At 43.1% G+C, this 23,620-nt stretch overlaps 6 non-coding genes across 6 annotated transcripts; all 6 read right to left on the bottom strand.

Annotated features, from left to right (window-relative positions):
- Positions 1-566: 566 nt before the first annotated feature.
- trnav-aac (transfer RNA valine (anticodon AAC)) lies at positions 567-639 on the bottom strand. The gene has a single exon. It is a non-coding gene; the product is annotated as a tRNA-Val (tRNA).
- Positions 640-2,608: 1,969 nt separating this feature from the next.
- On the bottom strand, positions 2,609-2,681 carry trnav-aac (transfer RNA valine (anticodon AAC)). The gene has a single exon. It is a non-coding gene; the product is annotated as a tRNA-Val (tRNA).
- A 949-nt stretch (positions 2,682-3,630) lies between these two features.
- trnav-aac (transfer RNA valine (anticodon AAC)) lies at positions 3,631-3,703 on the bottom strand. Its single transcript has one exon. It is a non-coding gene; the product is annotated as a tRNA-Val (tRNA).
- A 2,481-nt stretch (positions 3,704-6,184) lies between these two features.
- On the bottom strand, positions 6,185-6,257 carry trnav-aac (transfer RNA valine (anticodon AAC)). Its single transcript has one exon. It is a non-coding gene; the product is annotated as a tRNA-Val (tRNA).
- Positions 6,258-9,755: 3,498 nt separating this feature from the next.
- trnav-aac (transfer RNA valine (anticodon AAC)) lies at positions 9,756-9,828 on the bottom strand. The gene has a single exon. It is a non-coding gene; the product is annotated as a tRNA-Val (tRNA).
- A 3,498-nt stretch (positions 9,829-13,326) lies between these two features.
- On the bottom strand, positions 13,327-13,399 carry trnav-aac (transfer RNA valine (anticodon AAC)). Its single transcript has one exon. It is a non-coding gene; the product is annotated as a tRNA-Val (tRNA).
- Positions 13,400-23,620: the final 10,221 nt, after the last annotated feature.

The following is a 23,620-nucleotide window of genomic DNA, read 5'->3' as shown; positions in this document are numbered from 1 at the left end:
CACTGGCAACAAACCACTAAACAGCAGTGGTGTTTGTCATTCTATCAAGAAGCATGTTTCTGCCTGGTATCGAACCAGGGACCTTTCGGGTGTGAGGCAAACGTGATGACCACTACACTACAGAAACCTTGCTTGTCTGAATGGGCACATCTCTCGTGGGCATTTCCTCATACAATAAAAGCATGGAAGTCATCATGTCAACAATGGCTAAGCAGTAGGTCTACTCTGCTTTAAGACAAAACATTCACATCCAAACACCAAATGTTGACATCATTCGATACCTTTATAACACAAACGTCTACAAATCAACCGAGTAGCATGAGTTTTCTATGTTGGGAGACAACATGACAAAGCACTAGGTAAGTTTCCACGGAGTGTAATTTTGATTGAACCGATTGCATTTGTACTGCTATCAAGGTACATGGCGATTTAGAACATTCCTGTATCGATCACATGAGACTGAGAGCTCACTTTGAGGATCTAAAGGGAAGAGCTCCCCGATAGCCTTTACACTGGCAACAAACCACTAAACAGCAGTGGTGTGTTTGTAATTCTATCAAGAAGCATGTTTCTGCCTGGTATTGAACCAGGGACCTTTCGCGTGTTAGGCGAACGTGATGACCACTACACTACAGAAACCTTGCCAGTCTGAATGGGCACATCTCTCGTGGGCGTTTCCTCATACAATCAGAGCATGGAAGTCATCATGTCAACAATGGCTAAGCAGTAGGTCTACTCTGCTTTAAGACAAAACATTCACATCCAAACCCCAAATGTTGACATCATTCGATCCCTTTATAACACAAACGTCTACAAATCAACCGAGTAGCATGAGTTTTCTACGTTGGGAGACAACATGACAAAGCACTAGGTAAGTTTCCACGGAGTGTAATTTTGATTGAACCGGCTGCATTAGTACTGCTATCAAGGTACATGGCGATTTAGAACATTCCTGTATCGATCACATGAGACTGACAGCTCACTTTGAGGATCTAAAGGCAAGCGCTCCCCGATAGCCTTTACACTGGCAACAAATCACTAAACAGCAGTGGTGTTTGTCATTCTATCAAGAAGCATGTTTCTGCCTGGTATCGAACCAGGGACCTTTTGCGTGTGAGGCGAACGTGATGACCACTACACTACAGAAACCTTGCTTGTCTGAACGGGCACATCTCTCGTGGGCGTTTCCTCATTCTATCATAGCATGGAAGTCATCATGTCAACAATGGCTAAGCAGTAGGTCTACTCTGCTTTAAGACAAAACATTCACATCCAAACACCAAATGTTGACATCATTCGATCCCTTTATAACACAAACGTCTACAAATCAACCGAGTAGCATGAGTTTTCTATGTTGGGAGACAACATGACAAAGCACTAGGTAAGTTTCCACTGAGTTTCATTTTGATTGAACTGGCTGCATTAGTACTGCTATCAAGGTACATGGCGATTTAGAACATTCCTGTATCGATCACATGAGACTGACAGCTCACTTTGAGGATCTAAAGGCAAGCGCTCCCCGATAGCCTTTACACTGGCAACAAACCACTAAACAGCAGTGGTGTTTGTCATTCTATCAAGAAGCATGTTTCTGCCTGGTATCGAACCAGGGACCTTTCGGGTGTGAGGCAAACGTGATGACCACTACACTACAGAAACCTTGCTTGTCTGAACGGTCACATCTCTCGTGGGCGTTTCCTCATTCTATCAGAGCATGGAAGTCATCATGTCAACAATGGCTAAGCAGTAAGTCTACTCTGCTTTAAGACAAAACATTCACATCCAAACACCAAATGTTGATATCATTCGATACCTTTATAACACAAACGTCTACAAATCAACCGAGTAGCATGAGTTTTCTATGTTGGGAGACAACATGACAAAGCACTAGGTAAGTTTCCACTGAGTGTAATTTTGATTGAACCGGCTGCATTAGTACTGCTATCAAGGTACATGGCGATTTAGAACATTCCTGTATCGATCACATGAGACTGACAGCTCACTTTGAGGATCTAAAGGGAAGAGCTCCCCGATAGCCTTTACACTGGCAACAAACCACTAAACAGCAGTGGTGTTTGTCATTCTATCAAGAAGCATGTTTCTGCCTGGTATCGAACCAGGGACCTTTCGGGTGTGAGGCAAACGTGATGACCACTACACTACAGAAACCTTGCTTGTCTGAATGGGCACATCTCTCGTGGGCATTTCCTCATACAATAAAAGCATGGAAGTCATCATGTCAACAATGGCTAAGCAGTAGGTCTACTCTGCTTTAAGACAAAACATTCACATCCAAACACCAAATGTTGACATCATTCGATACCTTTATAACACAAACGTCTACAAATCAACCGAGTAGCATGAGTTTTCTATGTTGGGAGACAACATGACAAAGCACTAGGTAAGTTTCCACGGAGTGTAATTTTGATTGAACCGATTGCATTTGTACTGCTATCAAGGTACATGGCGATTTAGAACATTCCTGTATCGATCACATGAGACTGAGAGCTCACTTTGAGGATCTAAAGGGAAGAGCTCCCCGATAGCCTTTACACTGGCAACAAACCACTAAACAGCAGTGGTGTGTTTGTAATTCTATCAAGAAGCATGTTTCTGCCTGGTATTGAACCAGGGACCTTTCGCGTGTTAGGCGAACGTGATGACCACTACACTACAGAAACCTTGCCAGTCTGAATGGGCACATCTCTCGTGGGCGTTTCCTCATACAATCAGAGCATGGAAGTCATCATGTCAACAATGGCTAAGCAGTAGGTCTACTCTGCTTTAAGACAAAACATTCACATCCAAACCCCAAATGTTGACATCATTCGATCCCTTTATAACACAAACGTCTACAAATCAACCAAGTAGCATGAGTTTTCTATGTTGGGAGACAACATGACAAAGCACTAGGTAAGTTTCCACTGAGTATAATTTTGATTGAACCGGCTGCATTAGTACTGCTATCAAGGTACATGGCGATTTAGAACATTCCTGTATCGATCACATGAGACTGACAGCTCACTTTGAGGATCTAAAGGGAAGAGCTCCCCGATAGCCTTTACACTGGCAACAAACCACTAAACAGCAGTGGTGTTTGTCATTCTATCAAGAAGCATGTTTCTGCCTGGTATCGAACCAGGGACCTTTCGGGTGTGAGGCAAACGTGATGACCACTACACTACAGAAACCTTGCTTGTCTGAATGGGCACATCTCTCGTGGGCATTTCCTCATACAATAAAAGCATGGAAGTCATCATGTCAACAATGGCTAAGCAGTAGGTCTACTCTGCTTTAAGACAAAACATTCACATCCAAACACCAAATGTTGACATCATTCGATACCTTTATAACACAAACGTCTACAAATCAACCGAGTAGCATGAGTTTTCTATGTTGGGAGACAACATGACAAAGCACTAGGTAAGTTTCCACGGAGTGTAATTTTGATTGAACCGATTGCATTTGTACTGCTATCAAGGTACATGGCGATTTAGAACATTCCTGTATCGATCACATGAGACTGAGAGCTCACTTTGAGGATCTAAAGGGAAGAGCTCCCCGATAGCCTTTACACTGGCAACAAACCACTAAACAGCAGTGGTGTGTTTGTAATTCTATCAAGAAGCATGTTTCTGCCTGGTATTGAACCAGGGACCTTTCGCGTGTTAGGCGAACGTGATGACCACTACACTACAGAAACCTTGCCAGTCTGAATGGGCACATCTCTCGTGGGCGTTTCCTCATACAATCAGAGCATGGAAGTCATCATGTCAACAATGGCTAAGCAGTAGGTCTACTCTGATTTAAGACAAAACATTCACATCCAAACACCAAATGTTGACATCATTCGATCCCTTTATAACACAAACGTCTACAAATCAACCGAGTAGCATGAGTTTTCTACGTTGGGAGACAACATGACAAAGCACTAGGTAAGTTTCCACGGAGTGTAATTTTGATTGAACCGGCTGCATTAGTACTGCTATCAAGGTACATGGCGATTTAGAACATTCCTGTATCGATCACATGAGACTGACAGCTCACTTTGAGGATCTAAAGGCAAGCGCTCCCCGATAGCCTTTACACTGGCAACAAATCACTAAACAGCAGTGCTGTTTGTCATTCTATCAAGAAGCATGTTTCTGCCTGGTATCGAACCAGGGACCTTTTGCGTGTGAGGCGAACGTGATGACCACTACACTACAGAAACCTTGCTTGTCTGAACGGGCACATCTCTCGTGGGCGTTTCCTCATTCTATCAGAGCATGGAAGTCATCATGTCAACAATGGCTAAGCAGTAGGTCTACTCTGCTTTAAGACAAAACATTCACATCCAAACACCAAATGTTGACATCATTCGATCCCTTTATAACACAAACGTCTACAAATCAACCGAGTAGCATGAGTTTTCTACGTTGGGAGACAACATGACAAAGCACTAGGTAAGTTTCCACTGAGTTTCATTTTGATTGAACTGGCTGCATTAGTACTGCTATCAAGGTACATGGCGAATTAGAACATTGCTGTATCGATCACATGAGACTGACAGCTCACTTTGAGGATCTAAAGGGAAGAGCTCCCCGATAGCCTTTACACTGGCAACAAACCACTAAACAGCAGTGGTGTTTGTCATTCTATCAAGAAGCATGTTTCTGCCTGGTATCGAACCAGGAACCTTTCGCGTGTGTGGCGAACGTGATGACCACTACACTACAGAAACCTTGCATGTCTGAATGGGCACATCTCTCGTAGGCGTTTCCTCATACAATCAGAGCATGGAAGTCATCATGTCAACAATGGCTAAGCAGTAGGTCTACTCTGCTTTAAGACAAAACATTCACATCCAAACACCAAATGTTGACATCATTCGATCCCTTTATAACACAAACGTCTACAAATCAACCGAGCAGCATGAGTTTTCTATGTTGGGAGACAACATGACAAAGCACTAGGTAAGTTTCCACTGAGTTTCATTTTGATTGAACTGGCTGCATTAGTACTGCTATCAAGGTACATGGCGATTTAGAACATTCCTGTATCGATCACATGAGACTGACAGCTCACTTTGAGGATCTAAAGGGAAGAGTTCGCCGATAGCCTTTACACTGGCAACAAACCACTAAACAGCAGTGGTGTGTATGTCATTCTATCAAGAAGCATGTTTCTGCCTGGTATCGAACTAGGGACCTTTCACGTGTGAGGCGAACGTGATGACCACTACACTACAGAAACCTTGCATGTCTGAATGGGCACATCTCTCGTGGGCGTTTCCTCATACAATCAGAGCATGGAAGTCATCATGTCAACAATGGCTAAGCAGTAGGTCTACTCTGCTTTAAGACAAAACATTCACATCCAAACACCAAATGTTGACATCATTCAATCCCTTTATAACACAAACGTCTACAAATCAACCAAGTAGCATGAGTTTTCTACGTTGGGAGACAACATGACAAAGCACTAGGTAAGTTTCCACTGAGTTTCATTTTGATTGAACTGGCTGCATTAGTACTGCTATCAAGGTACATGGCGAATTAGAACATTGCTGTATCGATCACATGAGACTGACAGCTCACTTTGAGGATCTAAAGGGAAGAGCTCCCCGATAGCCTTTACACTGGCAACAAACCACTAAACAGCAGTGGTGTTTGTCATTCTATCAAGAAGCATGTTTCTGCCTGGTATCGAACCAGGAACCTTTCGCGTGTGTGGCGAACGTGATGACCACTACACTACAGAAACCTTGCATGTCTGAATGGGCACATCTCTCGTAGGCGTTTCCTCATACAATCAGAGCATGGAAGTCATCATGTCAACAATGGCTAAGCAGTAGGTCTACTCTGCTTTAAGACAAAACATTCACATCCAAACACCAAATGTTGACATCATTCGATCCCTTTATAACACAAACGTCTACAAATCAACCGAGTAGCATGAGTTTTCTATGTTGGGAGACAACATGACAAAGCACTAGGTAAGTTTCCACTGAGTTTCATTTTGATTGAACTGGCTACATTAGTACTGCTATCAAGGTACATGGCGATTTAGAACATTCCTGTATCGATCACATGAGACTGACAGCTCACTTTGAGGATCTAAAGGGAAGAGCTCCCCGATAGCCTTTACACTGGCAACAAACCACTAAACAGCAGTGGTGTGTTTGTAATTCTATCAAGAAGCATGTTTCTGCCTGGTATTGAACCAGGGACTTTTCGCGTGTTAGGCGAACGTGATGACCACTACACTACAGAAACCTTGCCAGTCTGAATGGGCACATCTCTCGTGGGCGTTTCCTCATACAATCAGAGCATGGAAGTCATCATGTCAACAATGGCTAAGCAGTAGGTCTACTCTGATTTAAGACAAAACATTCACATCCAAACACCAAATGTTGACATCATTCGATCCCTTTATAACACAAACGTCTACAAATCAACCGAGTAGCATGAGTTTTCTACGTTGGGAGACAACATGACAAAGCACTAGGTAAGTTTCCACGGAGTGTAATTTTGATTGAACCGGCTGCATTAGTACTGCTATCAAGGTACATGGCGATTTAGAACATTCCTGTATCGATCACATGAGACTGACAGCTCACTTTGAGGATCTAAAGGCAAGCGCTCCCCGATAGCCTTTACACTGGCAACAAATCACTAAACAGCAGTGCTGTTTGTCATTCTATCAAGAAGCATGTTTCTGCCTGGTATCGAACCAGGGACCTTTTGCGTGTGAGGCGAACGTGATGACCACTACACTACAGAAACCTTGCTTGTTTGAACGGGCACATCTCTCGTGGGCGTTTCCTCATTCTATCAGAGCATGGAAGTCATCATGTCAACAATGGCTAAGCAGTAGGTCTACTCTGCTTTAAGACAAAACATTCACATCCAAACACCAAATGTTGACATCATTCGATCCCTTTATAACACAAACGTCTACAAATCAACCGAGTAGCATGAGTTTTCTACGTTGGGAGACAACATGACAAAGCACTAGGTAAGTTTCCACTGAGTTTCATTTTGATTGAACTGGCTGCATTAGTACTGCTATCAAGGTACATGGCGAATTAGAACATTGCTGTATCGATCACATGAGACTGACAGCTCACTTTGAGGATCTAAAGGGAAGAGCTCCCCGATAGCCTTTACACTGGCAACAAACCACTAAACAGCAGTGGTGTTTGTCATTCTATCAAGAAGCATGTTTCTGCCTGGTATCGAACCAGGAACCTTTCGCGTGTGTGGCGAACGTGATGACCACTACACTACAGAAACCTTGCATGTCTGAATGGGCACATCTCTCGTAGGCGTTTCCTCATACAATCAGAGCATGGAAGTCATCATGTCAACAATGGCTAAGCAGTAGGTCTACTCTGCTTTAAGACAAAACATTCACATCCAAACACCAAATGTTGACATCATTCGATCCCTTTATAACACAAACGTCTACAAATCAACCGAGTAGCATGAGTTTTCTATGTTGGGAGACAACATGACAAAGCACTAGGTAAGTTTCCACTGAGTTTCATTTTGATTGAACTGGCTGCATTAGTACTGCTATCAAGGTACATGGCGATTTAGAACATTCCTGTATCGATCACATGAGACTGACAGCTCACTTTGAGGATCTAAAGGGAAGAGTTCGCCGATAGCCTTTACACTGGCAACAAACCACTAAACAGCAGTGGTGTGTATGTCATTCTATCAAGAAGCATGTTTCTGCCTGGTATCGAACTAGGGACCTTTCACGTGTGAGGCGAACGTGATGACCACTACACTACAGAAACCTTGCATGTCTGAATGGGCACATCTCTCGTGGGCGTTTCCTCATACAATCAGAGCATGGAAGTCATCATGTCAACAATGGCTAAGCAGTAGGTCTACTCTGCTTTAAGACAAAACATTCACATCCAAACACCAAATGTTGACATCATTCGATCCCTTTATAACACAAACGTCTACAAATCAACCAAGTAGCATGAGTTTTCTACGTTGGGAGACAACATGACAAAGCACTAGGTAAGTTTCCACTGAGTTTCATTTTGATTGAACTGGCTGCATTAGTACTGCTATCAAGGTACATGGCGAATTAGAACATTGCTGTATCGATCACATGAGACTGACAGCTCACTTTGAGGATCTAAAGGGAAGAGCTCCCCGATAGCCTTTACACTGGCAACAAACCACTAAACAGCAGTGGTGTTTGTCATTCTATCAAGAAGAATGTTTCTGCCTGGTATCGAACCAGGAACCTTTCGCGTGTGTGGCGAACGTGATGACCACTACACTACAGAAACCTTGCATGTCTGAATGGGCACATCTCTCGTAGGCGTTTCCTCATACAATCAGAGCATGGAAGTCATCATGTCAACAATGGCTAAGCAGTAGGTCTACTCTGCTTTAAGACAAAACATTCACATCCAAACACCAAATGTTGACATCATTCGATCCCTTTATAACACAAACGTCTACAAATCAACCGAGTAGCATGAGTTTTCTATGTTGGGAGACAACATGACAAAGCACTAGGTAAGTTTCCACTGAGTTTCATTTTGATTGAACTGGCTGCATTAGTACTGCTATCAAGGTACATGGCGATTTAGAACATTCCTGTATCGATCACATGAGACTGACAGCTCACTTTGAGGATCTAAAGGGAAGAGTTCGCCGATAGCCTTTACACTGGCAACAAACCACTAAACAGCAGTGGTGTGTATGTCATTCTATCAAGAAGCATGTTTCTGCCTGGTATCGAACTAGGGACCTTTCACGTGTGAGGCGAACGTGATGACCACTACACTACAGAAACCTTGCATGTCTGAATGGGCACATCTCTCGTGGGCGTTTCCTCATACAATCAGAGCATGGAAGTCATCATGTCAACAATGGCTAAGCAGTAGGTCTACTCTGCTTTAAGACAAAACATTCACATCCAAACCCCAAATGTTGACATCATTCGATCCCTTTATAACACAAACGTCTACAAATCAACCAAGTAGCATGAGTTTTCTATGTTGGGAGACAACATGACAAAGCACTAGGTAAGTTTCCACTGAGTATAATTTTGATTGAACCCATTAGTACTGCTATCAAGGTACATGGCGATTTAGAACATTCCTGTATCGATCACATGAGACTGACAGCTCACTTTGAGGATCTAAAGGGAATAGCTTCCCGATAGCCTTTACACTGGCAACAAACCACTAAACAGCAGTGGTGTTTGTCATTCTATCAAGAAGCATGTTTCTGCCTGGTATCGAACCAGGGACCTTTCGGGTGTGAGGCAAACGTGATGACCACTACACTACAGAAACCTTGCTTGTCTGAATGGGCACATCTCTCGTGGGCATTTCCTCATACAATAAAAGCATGGAAGTCATCATGTCAACAATGGCTAAGCAGTAGGTCTACTCTGCTTTAAGACAAAACATTCACATCCAAACACCAAATGTTGACATCATTCGATACCTTTATAACACAAACGTCTACAAATCAACCGAGTAGCATGAGTTTTCTATGTTGGGAGACAACATGACAAAGCACTAGGTAAGTTTCCACGGAGTGTAATTTTGATTGAACCGATTGCATTTGTACTGCTATCAAGGTACATGGCGATTTAGAACATTCCTGTATCGATCACATGAGACTGAGAGCTCACTTTGAGGATCTAAAGGGAAGAGCTCCCCGATAGCCTTTACACTGGCAACAAACCACTAAACAGCAGTGGTGTGTTTGTAATTCTATCAAGAAGCATGTTTCTGCCTGGTATTGAACCAGGGACCTTTCGCGTGTTAGGCGAACGTGATGACCACTACACTACAGAAACCTTGCCAGTCTGAATGGGCACATCTCTCGTGGGCGTTTCCTCATACAATCAGAGCATGGAAGTCATCATGTCAACAATGGCTAAGCAGTAGGTCTACTCTGATTTAAGACAAAACATTCACATCCAAACACCAAATGTTGACATCATTCGATCCCTTTATAACACAAACGTCTACAAATCAACCGAGTAGCATGAGTTTTCTACGTTGGGAGACAACATGACAAAGCACTAGGTAAGTTTCCACGGAGTGTAATTTTGATTGAACCGGCTGCATTAGTACTGCTATCAAGGTACATGGCGATTTAGAACATTCCTGTATCGATCACATGAGACTGACAGCTCACTTTGAGGATCTAAAGGCAAGCGCTCCCCGATAGCCTTTACACTGGCAACAAATCACTAAACAGCAGTGCTGTTTGTCATTCTATCAAGAAGCATGTTTCTGCCTGGTATCGAACCAGGGACCTTTTGCGTGTGAGGCGAACGTGATGACCACTACACTACAGAAACCTTGCTTGTCTGAACGGGCACATCTCTCGTGGGCGTTTCCTCATTCTATCAGAGCATGGAAGTCATCATGTCAACAATGGCTAAGCAGTAGGTCTACTCTGCTTTAAGACAAAACATTCACATCCAAACACCAAATGTTGACATCATTCGATCCCTTTATAACACAAACGTCTACAAATCAACCGAGTAGCATGAGTTTTCTACGTTGGGAGACAACATGACAAAGCACTAGGTAAGTTTCCACTGAGTTTCATTTTGATTGAACTGGCTGCATTAGTACTGCTATCAAGGTACATGGCGAATTAGAACATTGCTGTATCGATCACATGAGACTGACAGCTCACTTTGAGGATCTAAAGGGAAGAGCTCCCCGATAGCCTTTACACTGGCAACAAACCACTAAACAGCAGTGGTGTTTGTCATTCTATCAAGAAGCATGTTTCTGCCTGGTATCGAACCAGGAACCTTTCGCGTGTGTGGCGAACATGATGACCACTACACTACAGAAACCTTGCATGTCTGAATGGGCACATCTCTCGTAGGCGTTTCCTCATACAATCAGAGCATGGAAGTCATCATGTCAACAATGGCTAAGCAGTAGGTCTACTCTGCTTTAAGACAAAACATTCACATCCAAACACCAAATGTTGACATCATTCGATCCCTTTATAACACAAACGTCTACAAATCAACCGAGTAGCATGAGTTTTCTATGTTGGGAGACAACATGACAAAGCACTAGGTAAGTTTCCACTGAGTTTCATTTTGATTGAACTGGCTGCATTAGTACTGCTATCAAGGTACATGGCGATTTAGAACATTCCTGTATCGATCACATGAGACTGACAGCTCACTTTGAGGATCTAAAGGGAAGAGTTCGCCGATAGCCTTTACACTGGCAACAAACCACTAAACAGCAGTGGTGTGTATGTCATTCTATCAAGAAGCATGTTTCTGCCTGGTATCGAACTAGGGACCTTTCACGTGTGAGGCGAACGTGATGACCACTACACTACAGAAACCTTGCATGTCTGAATGGGCACATCTCTCGTGGGCGTTTCCTCATACAATCAGAGCATGGAAGTCATCATGTCAACAATGGCTAAGCAGTAGGTCTACTCTGCTTTAAGACAAAACATTCACATCCAAACACCAAATGTTGACATCATTCGATCCCTTTATAACACAAACGTCTACAAATCAACCAAGTAGCATGAGTTTTCTACGTTGGGAGACAACATGACAAAGCACTAGGTAAGTTTCCACTGAGTTTCATTTTGATTGAACTGGCTGCATTAGTACTGCTATCAAGGTACATGGCGAATTAGAACATTGCTGTATCGATCACATGAGACTGACAGCTCACTTTGAGGATCTAAAGGGAAGAGCTCCCCGATAGCCTTTACACTGGCAACAAACCACTAAACAGCAGTGGTGTTTGTCATTCTATCAAGAAGAATGTTTCTGCCTGGTATCGAACCAGGAACCTTTCGCGTGTGTGGCGAACGTGATGACCACTACACTACAGAAACCTTGCATGTCTGAATGGGCACATCTCTCGTAGGCGTTTCCTCATACAATCAGAGCATGGAAGTCATCATGTCAACAATGGCTAAGCAGTAGGTCTACTCTGCTTTAAGACAAAACATTCACATCCAAACACCAAATGTTGACATCATTCGATCCCTTTATAACACAAACGTCTACAAATCAACCGAGTAGCATGAGTTTTCTATGTTGGGAGACAACATGACAAAGCACTAGGTAAGTTTCCACTGAGTTTCATTTTGATTGAACTGGCTGCATTAGTACTGCTATCAAGGTACATGGCGATTTAGAACATTCCTGTATCGATCACATGAGACTGACAGCTCACTTTGAGGATCTAAAGGGAAGAGTTCGCCGATAGCCTTTACACTGGCAACAAACCACTAAACAGCAGTGGTGTGTATGTCATTCTATCAAGAAGCATGTTTCTGCCTGGTATCGAACTAGGGACCTTTCACGTGTGAGGCGAACGTGATGACCACTACACTACAGAAACCTTGCATGTCTGAATGGGCACATCTCTCGTGGGCGTTTCCTCATACAATCAGAGCATGGAAGTCATCATGTCAACAATGGCTAAGCAGTAGGTCTACTCTGCTTTAAGACAAAACATTCACATCCAAACCCCAAATGTTGACATCATTCGATCCCTTTATAACACAAACGTCTACAAATCAACCAAGTAGCATGAGTTTTCTATGTTGGGAGACAACATGACAAAGCACTAGGTAAGTTTCCACTGAGTATAATTTTGATTGAACCCATTAGTACTGCTATCAAGGTACATGGCGATTTAGAACATTCCTGTATCGATCACATGAGACTGACAGCTCACTTTGAGGATCTAAAGGGAATAGCTTCCCGATAGCCTTTACACTGGCAACAAACCACTAAACAGCAGTGGTGTTTGTCATTCTATCAAGAAGCATGTTTCTGCCTGGTATCGAACCAGGGACCTTTCGGGTGTGAGGCAAACGTGATGACCACTACACTACAGAAACCTTGCTTGTCTGAATGGGCACATCTCTCGTGGGCATTTCCTCATACAATAAAAGCATGGAAGTCATCATGTCAACAATGGCTAAGCAGTAGGTCTACTCTGCTTTAAGACAAAACATTCACATCCAAACACCAAATGTTGACATCATTCGATACCTTTATAACACAAACGTCTACAAATCAACCGAGTAGCATGAGTTTTCTATGTTGGGAGACAACATGACAAAGCACTAGGTAAGTTTCCACGGAGTGTAATTTTGATTGAACCGATTGCATTTGTACTGCTATCAAGGTACATGGCGATTTAGAACATTCCTGTATCGATCACATGAGACTGAGAGCTCACTTTGAGGATCTAAAGGGAAGAGCTCCCCGATAGCCTTTACACTGGCAACAAACCACTAAACAGCAGTGGTGTGTTTGTAATTCTATCAAGAAGCATGTTTCTGCCTGGTATTGAACCAGGGACCTTTCGCGTGTTAGGCGAACGTGATGACCACTACACTACAGAAACCTTGCCAGTCTGAATGGGCACATCTCTCGTGGGCGTTTCCTCATACAATCAGAGCATGGAAGTCATCATGTCAACAATGGCTAAGCAGTAGGTCTACTCTGATTTAAGACAAAACATTCACATCCAAACACCAAATGTTGACATCATTCGATCCCTTTATAACACAAACGTCTACAAATCAACCGAGTAGCATGAGTTTTCTACGTTGGGAGACAACATGACAAAGCACTAGGTAAGTTTCCACGGAGTGTAATTTTGATTGAACCGGCTGCATTAGTACTGCTATCAAGGTACATGGCGATTTAGAACATTCCTGTATCGATCACATGAGACTGACAGCTCACTTTGAGGATCTAAAGGCAAGCGCTCCCCGATAGCCTTTACACTGGCAACAAATCACTAAACAGCAGTGCTGTTTGTCATTCTATCAAGAAGCATGTTTCTGCCTGGTATCGAACCAGGGACCTTTTGCGTGTGAGGCGAACGTGATGACCACTACACTACAGAAACCTTGCTTGTCTGAACGGGCACATCTCTCGTGGGCGTTTCCTCATTCTATCAGAGCATGGAAGTCATCATGTCAACAATGGCTAAGCAGTAGGTCTACTCTGCTTTAAGACAAAACATTCACATCCAAACACCAAATGTTGACATCATTCGATCCCTTTATAACACAAACGTCTACAAATCAACCGAGTAGCATGAGTTTTCTACGTTGGGAGACAACATGACAAAGCACTAGGTAAGTTTCCACTGAGTTTCATTTTGATTGAACTGGCTGCATTAGTACTGCTATCAAGGTACATGGCGAATTAGAACATTGCTGTATCGATCACATGAGACTGACAGCTCACTTTGAGGATCTAAAGGGAAGAGCTCCCCGGTAGCCTTTACACTGGCAACAAACCACTAAACAGCAGTGGTGTTTGTCATTCTATCAAGAAGCATGTTTCTGCCTGGTATCGAACCAGGAACCTTTCGCGTGTGTGGCGAACATGATGACCACTACACTACAGAAACCTTGCATGTCTGAATGGGCACATCTCTCGTAGGCGTTTCCTCATACAATCAGAGCATGGAAGTCATCATGTCAACAATGGCTAAGCAGTAGGTCTACTCTGCTTTAAGACAAAACATTCACATCCAAACACCAAATGTTGACATCATTCGATCCCTTTATAACACAAACGTCTACAAATCAACCGAGTAGCATGAGTTTTCTATGTTGGGAGACAACATGACAAAGCACTAGGTAAGTTTCCACTGAGTTTCATTTTGATTGAACTGGCTGCATTAGTACTGCTATCAAGGTACATGGCGATTTAGAACATTCCTGTATCGATCACATGAGACTGACAGCTCACTTTGAGGATCTAAAGGGAAGAGTTCGCCGATAGCCTTTACACTGGCAACAAACCACTAAACAGCAGTGGTGTGTATGTCATTCTATCAAGAAGCATGTTTCTGCCTGGTATCGAACTAGGGACCTTTCACGTGTGAGGCGAACGTGATGACCACTACACTACAGAAACCTTGCATGTCTGAATGGGCACATCTCTCGTGGGCGTTTCCTCATACAATCAGAGCATGGAAGTCATCATGTCAACAATGGCTAAGCAGTAGGTCTACTCTGCTTTAAGACAAAACATTCACATCCAAACACCAAATGTTGACATCATTCGATCCCTTTATAACACAAACGTCTACAAATCAACCAAGTAGCATGAGTTTTCTACGTTGGGAGACAACATGACAAAGCACTAGGTAAGTTTCCACTGAGTTTCATTTTGATTGAACTGGCTGCATTAGTACTGCTATCAAGGTACATGGCGAATTAGAACATTGCTGTATCGATCACATGAGACTGACAGCTCACTTTGAGGATCTAAAGGGAAGAGCTCCCCGATAGCCTTTACACTGGCAACAAACCACTAAACAGCAGTGGTGTTTGTCATTCTATCAAGAAGCATGTTTCTGCCTGGTATCGAACCAGGAACCTTTCGCGTGTGTGGCGAACGTGATGACCACTACACTACAGAAACCTTGCATGTCTGAATGGGCACATCTCTCGTAGGCGTTTCCTCATACAATCAGAGCATGGAAGTCATCATGTCAACAATGGCTAAGCAGTAGGTCTACTCTGCTTTAAGACAAAACATTCACATCCAAACACCAAATGTTGACATCATTCGATCCCTTTATAACACAAACGTCTACAAATCAACCGAGTAGCATGAGTTTTCTATGTTGGGAGACAACATGACAAAGCACTAGGTAAGTTTCCACTGAGTTTCATTTTGATTGAACTGGCTGCATTAGTACTGCTATCAAGGTACATGGCGATTTAGAACATTCCTGTATCGATCACATGAGACTGACAGCTCACTTTGAGGATCTAAAGGGAAGAGTTCGCCGATAGCCTTTACACTGGCAACAAACCACTAAACAGCAGTGGTGTGTATGTCATTCTATCAAGAAGCATGTTTCTGCCTGGTATCGAACTAGGGACCTTTCACGTGTGAGGCGAACGTGATGACCACTACACTACAGAAACCTTGCATGTCTGAATGGGCACATCTCTCGTGGGCGTTTCCTCATACAATCAGAGCATGGAAGTCATCATGTCAACAATGGCTAAGCAGTAGGTCTACTCTGCTTTAAGACAAAACATTCACATCCAAACACCAAATGTTGACATCATTCGATACCTTTATAACACAAACGTCTACAAATCAACCGAGTAGCATGAGTTTTCTATGTTGGGAGACAACATGACAAAGCACTAGGTAAGTTTCCACTGAGTTTCATTTTGATTGAACTGGCTGCATTAGTACTGCTATCAAGGTACATGGCGATTTAGAACATTCCTGTATCGATCACATGAGACTGACAGCTCACTTTGAGGATCTAAAGGGAAGAGCTCGCCGATAGCCTTTACACTGGCAACAAACCACTAAACAGCAGTGGTGTGTATGTCATTCTATCAAGAAGCATGTTTCTGCCTGGTATCGAACTAGGGACCTTTCGCGTGTGAGGCGAACGTGATGACCACTACACTACAGAAACCTTGCATGTCTGAATGGGCACATCTCTCGTGGGCGTTTCCTCATACAATCAGAGCATGGAAGTCATCATGTCAACAATGGCTAAGCAGTAGGTCTACTCTGCTTTAAGACAAAACATTCACATCCAAACACCAAATGTTGACATCATTCGATCCCTTTATAACACAAACGTCTACAAATCAACCGAGTAGCATGAGTTTTCTACGTTGGGAGACAACATGACAAAGCACTAGGTAAGTTTCCACGGAGTGTAATTTTGATTGAACCGGCTGCATTAGTACTGCTATCAAGGTACATGGCGATTTAGAACATTCCTGTATCGATCACATGAGACTGACAGCTCACTTTGAGGATCTAAAGGCAAGCGCTCCCCGATAGCCTTTACACTGGCAACAAATCACTAAACAGCAGTGGTGTTTGTCATTCTATCAAGAAGCATGTTTCTGCCTGGTATCGAACCAGGGACCTTTTGCGTGTGAGGCGAACGTGATGACCACTACACTACAGAAACCTTGCTTGTCTGAACGGGCACATCTCTCGTGGGCGTTTCCTCATTCTATCATAGCATGGAAGTCATCATGTCAACAATGGCTAAGCAGTAGGTCTACTCTGCTTTAAGACAAAACATTCACATCCAAACACCAAATGTTGACATCATTCGATCCCTTTATAACACAAACGTCTACAAATCAACCGAGTAGCATGAGTTTTCTATGTTGGGAGACAACATGACAAAGCACTAGGTAAGTTTCCACTGAGTTTCATTTTGATTGAACTGGCTGCATTAGTACTGCTATCAAGGTACATGGCGATTTAGAACATTCCTGTATCAATCACATGAGACTGACAGCTCACTTTGAGGATCTAAAGGGAAGAGTTCGCCGATAGCCTTTACACTGGCAACAAACAACTAAACAGCAGTGGTGTGTATGTCATTCTATCAAGAAGCATGTTTCTGCCTGGTATCGAACTATGGACCTTTCGCGTGTGAGGCGAACGTGATGACCACTACACTACAGAAACCTTGCATGTCTGAATGGGCACATCTCTCGTGGGCGTTTCCTCATACAATCAGAGCATGGAAGTCATCATGTCAACAATGGCTAAGCAGTAGGTCTACTCTGCTTTAAGACAAAACATTCACATCCAAACACCAAATGTTGACATCATTCGATACCTTTATAACACAAACGTCTACAAATCAACCGAGTAGCATGAGTTTTCTATGTTGGGAGACAACATGACAAAGCACTAGGTAAGTTTCCACTGAGTTTCATTTTGATTGAACTGGCTGCATTAGTACTGCTATCAAGATACATGGCGATTTAGAACATTCCTGTATCGATCACATGAGACTGACAGCTCACTTTGAGGATCTAAAGGCAAGCGCTCCCCGATAGCCTTTACACTGGCAACAAATCACTAAACAGCAGTGGTGTTTGTCATTCTATCAAGAAGCATGTTTCTGCCTGGTATCGAACCAGGGACCTTTTGCGTGTGAGGCGAACGTGATGACCACTACACTACAGAAACCTTGCATGTCTGAATGGGCACATCTCTCGTGGGCGTTTCCTCATACAATCAGAGCATGGAAGTCATCATGTCAACAATGGCTAAGCAGTAGGTCTACTCTGCTTTAAGACAAAACATTCACATCCAAACACCAAATGTTGACATCATTCGATACCTTTATAACACAAACGTCTACAAATCAACCGAGTAGCATGAGTTTTCTATGTTGGGAGACAACATGACAAAGCACTAGGTACGTTTCCACTGAGTTTCATTTTGATTGAACTGGCTGCATTAGTACTGCTATCAAGGTACATGGCGATTTAGAACATTCCTGTATCGATCACATGAGACTGACAGCTCACTTTGAGGATCTAAAGGGAAGAGCTCGCCGATAGCCTTAACACTGGCAACAACCACTAAACAGCAGTGGTGTTTGTCATTCTATCAAGAAGCATGTTTCTGCCTGGTATCGAACCAGGGACCTTTTGCGTGTGAGGCGAACGTGATGACCACTACACTACAGAAACCTTGCTTGTCTGAACGGGCACATCTCTCGTGGGCGTTTCCTCATTCTATCAGAGCATGGAAGTCATCATTACAACAATGGCTAAGCAGTAGGTCTACTCTGCTTTAAGACAAAACATTCACATCGAAACACCAAATGTTGACATCATTCGATACCTTTATAAGACAAACGTCTACAAATCAACCGAGTAGCATGAGTTTTCTATGTTGGGAGACAACATGACAAAGCACTAGGTAAGTTTCCACGGAGTGTAATTTTGATTGAACCGGCTGCATTAGTACTGCTATCAAGGTACATGGCGATTTAGAACATTCCTGTATCGATCACATGAGACTGACAGCTCACTTTGAGGATCTAAAGGGAAGAGCTCCCCGATAGCCTTTACACTGGCAACAAACCACTAAACAGCAGTGGTGTTTGTCATTCTATCAAGAAGCATGTTTCTGCCTGGTATCGAACCAGGGACCTTTCGGATGTGAGGCAAACGTGATGACCACTACACTACAGAAACCTTGCTTGTCTGAACGGTCACATCTCTCGTGGGCGTTTCCTCATTCTATCAGAGCATGGAAGTCATCATGTCAACAATGGCTAAGCAGTAAGTCTACTCTGCTTTAAGACAAAACATTCACATCCAAACACCAAATGTTGACATCATTCGATCCCTTTATAACACAAACGTCTACAAATCAACCAAGTAGCATGAGTTTTCTACGTTGGGAGACAACATGACAAAGCACTAGGTAAGTTTCCACTGAGTTTCATTTTGATTGAACTGGCTGCATTAGTACTGCTATCAAGGTACATGGCGAATTAGAACATTGCTGTATCGATCACATGAGACTGACAGCTCACTTTGAGGATCTAAAGGGAAGAGCTCCCCGATAGCCTTTACACTGGCAACAAACCACTAAACAGCAGTGGTGTTTGTCATTCTATCAAGAAGCATGTTTCTGCCTGGTATCGAACCAGGAACCTTTCGCGTGTGTGGCGAACGTGATGACCACTACACTACAGAAACCTTGCATGTCTGAATGGGCACATCTCTCGTAGGCATTTCCTCATACAATCAGAGCATGGAAGTCATCATGTCAACAATGGCTAAGCAGTAGGTCTACTCTGCTTTAAGACAAAACATTCACATCCAAACACCAAATGTTGACATCATTCGATCCCTTTATAACACAAACGTCTACAAATCAACCGAGTAGCATGAGTTTTCTATGTTGGGAGACAACATGACAAAGCACTAGGTAAGTTTCCACTGAGTTTCATTTTGATTGAACTGGCTGCATTAGTACTGCTATCAAGGTACATGGCGATTTAGAACATTCCTGTATCGATCACATGAGACTGACAGCTCACTTTGAGGATCTAAAGGGAAGAGTTCGCCGATAGCCTTTACACTGGCAACAAACCACTAAACAGCAGTGGTGTGTATGTCATTCTATCAAGAAGCATGTTTCTGCCTGGTATCGAACTAGGGACCTTTCACGTGTGAGGCGAACGTGATGACCACTACACTACAGAAACCTTGCATGTCTGAATGGGCACATCTCTCGTGGGCGTTTCCTCATACAATCAGAGCATGGAAGTCATCATGTCAACAATGGCTAAGCAGTAGGTCTACTCTGCTTTAAGACAAAACATTCACATCCAAACACCAAATGTTGACATCATTCGATCCCTTTATAACACAAACGTCTACAAATCAACCAAGTAGCATGAGTTTTCTACGTTGGGAGACAACATGACAAAGCACTAGGTAAGTTTCCACTGAGTTTCATTTTGATTGAACTGGCTGCATTAGTACTGCTATCAAGGTACATGGCGAATTAGAACATTGCTGTATCGATCACATGAGACTGACAGCTCACTTTGAGGATCTAAAGGGAAGAGCTCCCCGATAGCCTTTACACTGGCAACAAACCACTAAACAGCAGTGGTGTTTGTCATTCTATCAAGAAGCATGTTTCTGCCTGGTATCGAACCAGGAACCTTTCGCGTGTGTGGCGAACGTGATGACCACTACACTACAGAAACCTTGCATGTCTGCATGGGCACATCTCTCGTAGGCGTTTCCTCATACAATCAGAGCATGGAAGTCATCATGTCAACAATGGCTAAGCAGTAGGTCTACTCTGCTTTAAGACAAAACATTCACATCCAAACACCAAATGTTGACATCATTCGATCCCTTTATAACACAAACGTCTACAAATCAACCGAGTAGCATGAGTTTTCTATGTTGGGAGACAACATGACAAAGCACTAGGTAAGTTTCCACTGAGTTTCATTTTGATTGAACTGGCTGCATTAGTACTGCTATCAAGGTACATGGCGATTTAGAACATTCCTGTATTGATCACATGAGACTGACAGCTCACTTTGAGGATCTAAAGGGAAGAGTTCGCCGATAGCCTTTACACTGGCAACAAACCACTAAACAGCAGTGGTGTGTATGTCATTCTATCAAGAAGCATGTTTCTGCCTGGTATCGAACTAGGGACCTTTCACGTGTGAGGCGAACGTGATGACCACTACACTACAGAAACCTTGCATGTCTGAATGGGCACATCTCTCGTGGGCGTTTCCTCATACAATCAGAGCATGGAAGTCATCATGTCAACAATGGCTAAGCAGTAGGTCTACTCTGCTTTAAGACAAAACATTCACATCCAAACACCAAATGTTGACATCATTCGATCCCTTTATAACACAAACGTCTACAAATCAACCAAGTAGCATGAGTTTTCTACGTTGGGAGACAACATGACAAAGCACTAGGTAAGTTTCCACTGAGTTTCATTTTGATTGAACTGGCTGCATTAGTACTGCTATCAAGGTACATGGCGAATTAGAACATTGCTGTATCGATCACATGAGACTGACAGCTCACTTTGAGGATCTAAAGGGAAGAGCTCCCCGATAGCCTTTACACTGGCAACAAACCACTAAACAGCAGTGGTGTTTGTCATTCTATCAAGAAGCATGTTTCTGCCTGGTATCGAACCAGGAACCTTTCGCGTGTGTGGCGAACGTGATGACCACTACACTACAGAAACCTTGCATGTCTGAATGGGCACATCTCTCGTAGGCGTTTCCTCATACAATCAGAGCATGGAAGTCATCATGTCAACAATGGCTAAGCAGTAGGTCTACTCTGCTTTAAGACAAAACATTCACATCCAAACACCAAATGTTGACATCATTCGATCCCTTTATAACACAAACGTCTACAAATCAACCGAGTAGCATGAGTTTTCTATGTTGGGAGACAACATGACAAAGCACTAGGTAAGTTTCCACTGAGTTTCATTTTGATTGAACTGGCTGCATTAGTACTGCTATCAAGGTACATGGCGATTTAGAACATTCCTGTATCGATCACATGAGACTGACAGCTCACTTTGAGGATCTAAAGGGAAGAGTTCGCCGATAGCCTTTACACTGGCAACAAACCACTAAACAGCAGTGGTGTGTATGTCATTCTATCAAGAAGCATGTTTCTGCCTGGTATCGAACTAGGGACCTTTCACGTGTGAGGCGAACGTGATGACCACTACACTACAGAAACCTTGCATGTCTGAATGGGCACATCTCTCGTGGGCGTTTCCTCATACAATCAGAGCATGGAAGTCATCATGTCAACAATGGCTAAGCAGTAGGTCTACTCTGCTTTAAGACAAAACATTCACATCCAAACACCAAATGTTGACATCATTCGATACCTTTATAACACAAACGTCTACAAATCAACCGAGTAGCATGAGTTTTCTATGTTGGGAGACAACATGACAAAGCACTAGGTAAGTTTCCACTGAGTTTCATTTTGATTGAACTGGCTGCATTAGTACTGCTATCAAGGTACATGGCGATTTAGAACATTCCTGTATCGATCACATGAGACTGACAGCTCACTTTGAGGATCTAAAGGGAAGAGCTCGCCGATAGCCTTTACACTGGCAACAAACCACTAAACAGCAGTGGTGTGTATGTCATTCTATCAAGAAGCATGTTTCTGCCTGGTATCGAACTAGGGACCTTTCGCGTGTGAGGCGAACGTGATGACCACTACACTACAGAAACCTTGCATGTCTGAATGGGCACATCTCTCGTGGGCGTTTCCTCATACAATCAGAGCATGGAAGTCATCATGTCAACAATGGCTAAGCAGTAGGTCTACTCTGCTTTAAGACAAAACATTCACATCCAAACACCAAATGTTGACATCATTCGATCCCTTTATAACACAAACGTCTACAAATCAACCGAGTAGCATGAGTTTTCTACGTTGGGAGACAACATGACAAAGCACTAGGTAAGTTTCCACGGAGTGTAATTTTGATTGAACCGGCTGCATTAGTACTGCTATCAAGGTACATGGCGATTTAGAACATTCCTGTATCGATCACATGAGACTGACAGCTCACTTTGAGGATCTAAAGGCAAGCGCTCCCCGATAGCCTTTACACTGGCAACAAATCACTAAACAGCAGTGGTGTTTGTCATTCTATCAAGAAGCATGTTTCTGCCTGGTATCGAACCAGGGACCTTTTGCGTGTGAGGCGAACGTGATGACCACTACACTACAGAAACCTTGCTTGTCTGAACGGGCACATCTCTCGTGGGCGTTTCCTCATTCTATCATAGCATGGAAGTCATCATGTCAACAATGGCTAAGCAGTAGGTCTACTCTGCTTTAAGACAAAACATTCACATCCAAACACCAAATGTTGACATCATTCGATCCCTTTATAACACAAACGTCTACAAATCAACCGAGTAGCATGAGTTTTCTATGTTGGGAGACAACATGACAAAGCACTAGGTAAGTTTCCACTGAGTTTCATTTTGATTGAACTGGCTGCATTAGTACTGCTATCAAGGTACATGGCGATTTAGAACATTCCTGTATCAATCACATGAGACTGACAGCTCACTTTGAGGATCTAAAGGGAAGAGTTCGCCGATAGCCTTTACACTGGCAACAAACAACTAAACAGCAGTGGTGTGTATGTCATTCTATCAAGAAGCATGTTTCTGCCTGGTATCGAACTATGGACCTTTCGCGTGTGAGGCGAACGTGATGACCACTACACTACAGAAACCTTG

The sequence above is a fragment of the Brachyhypopomus gauderio genome, unplaced genomic scaffold (assembly GCF_052324685.1).
Source record: "Brachyhypopomus gauderio isolate BG-103 unplaced genomic scaffold, BGAUD_0.2 sc51, whole genome shotgun sequence".
NCBI lineage: Eukaryota > Metazoa > Chordata > Actinopteri > Gymnotiformes > Hypopomidae > Brachyhypopomus > Brachyhypopomus gauderio.
This window is presented reverse-complemented; position numbering and strand designations above follow the sequence as displayed.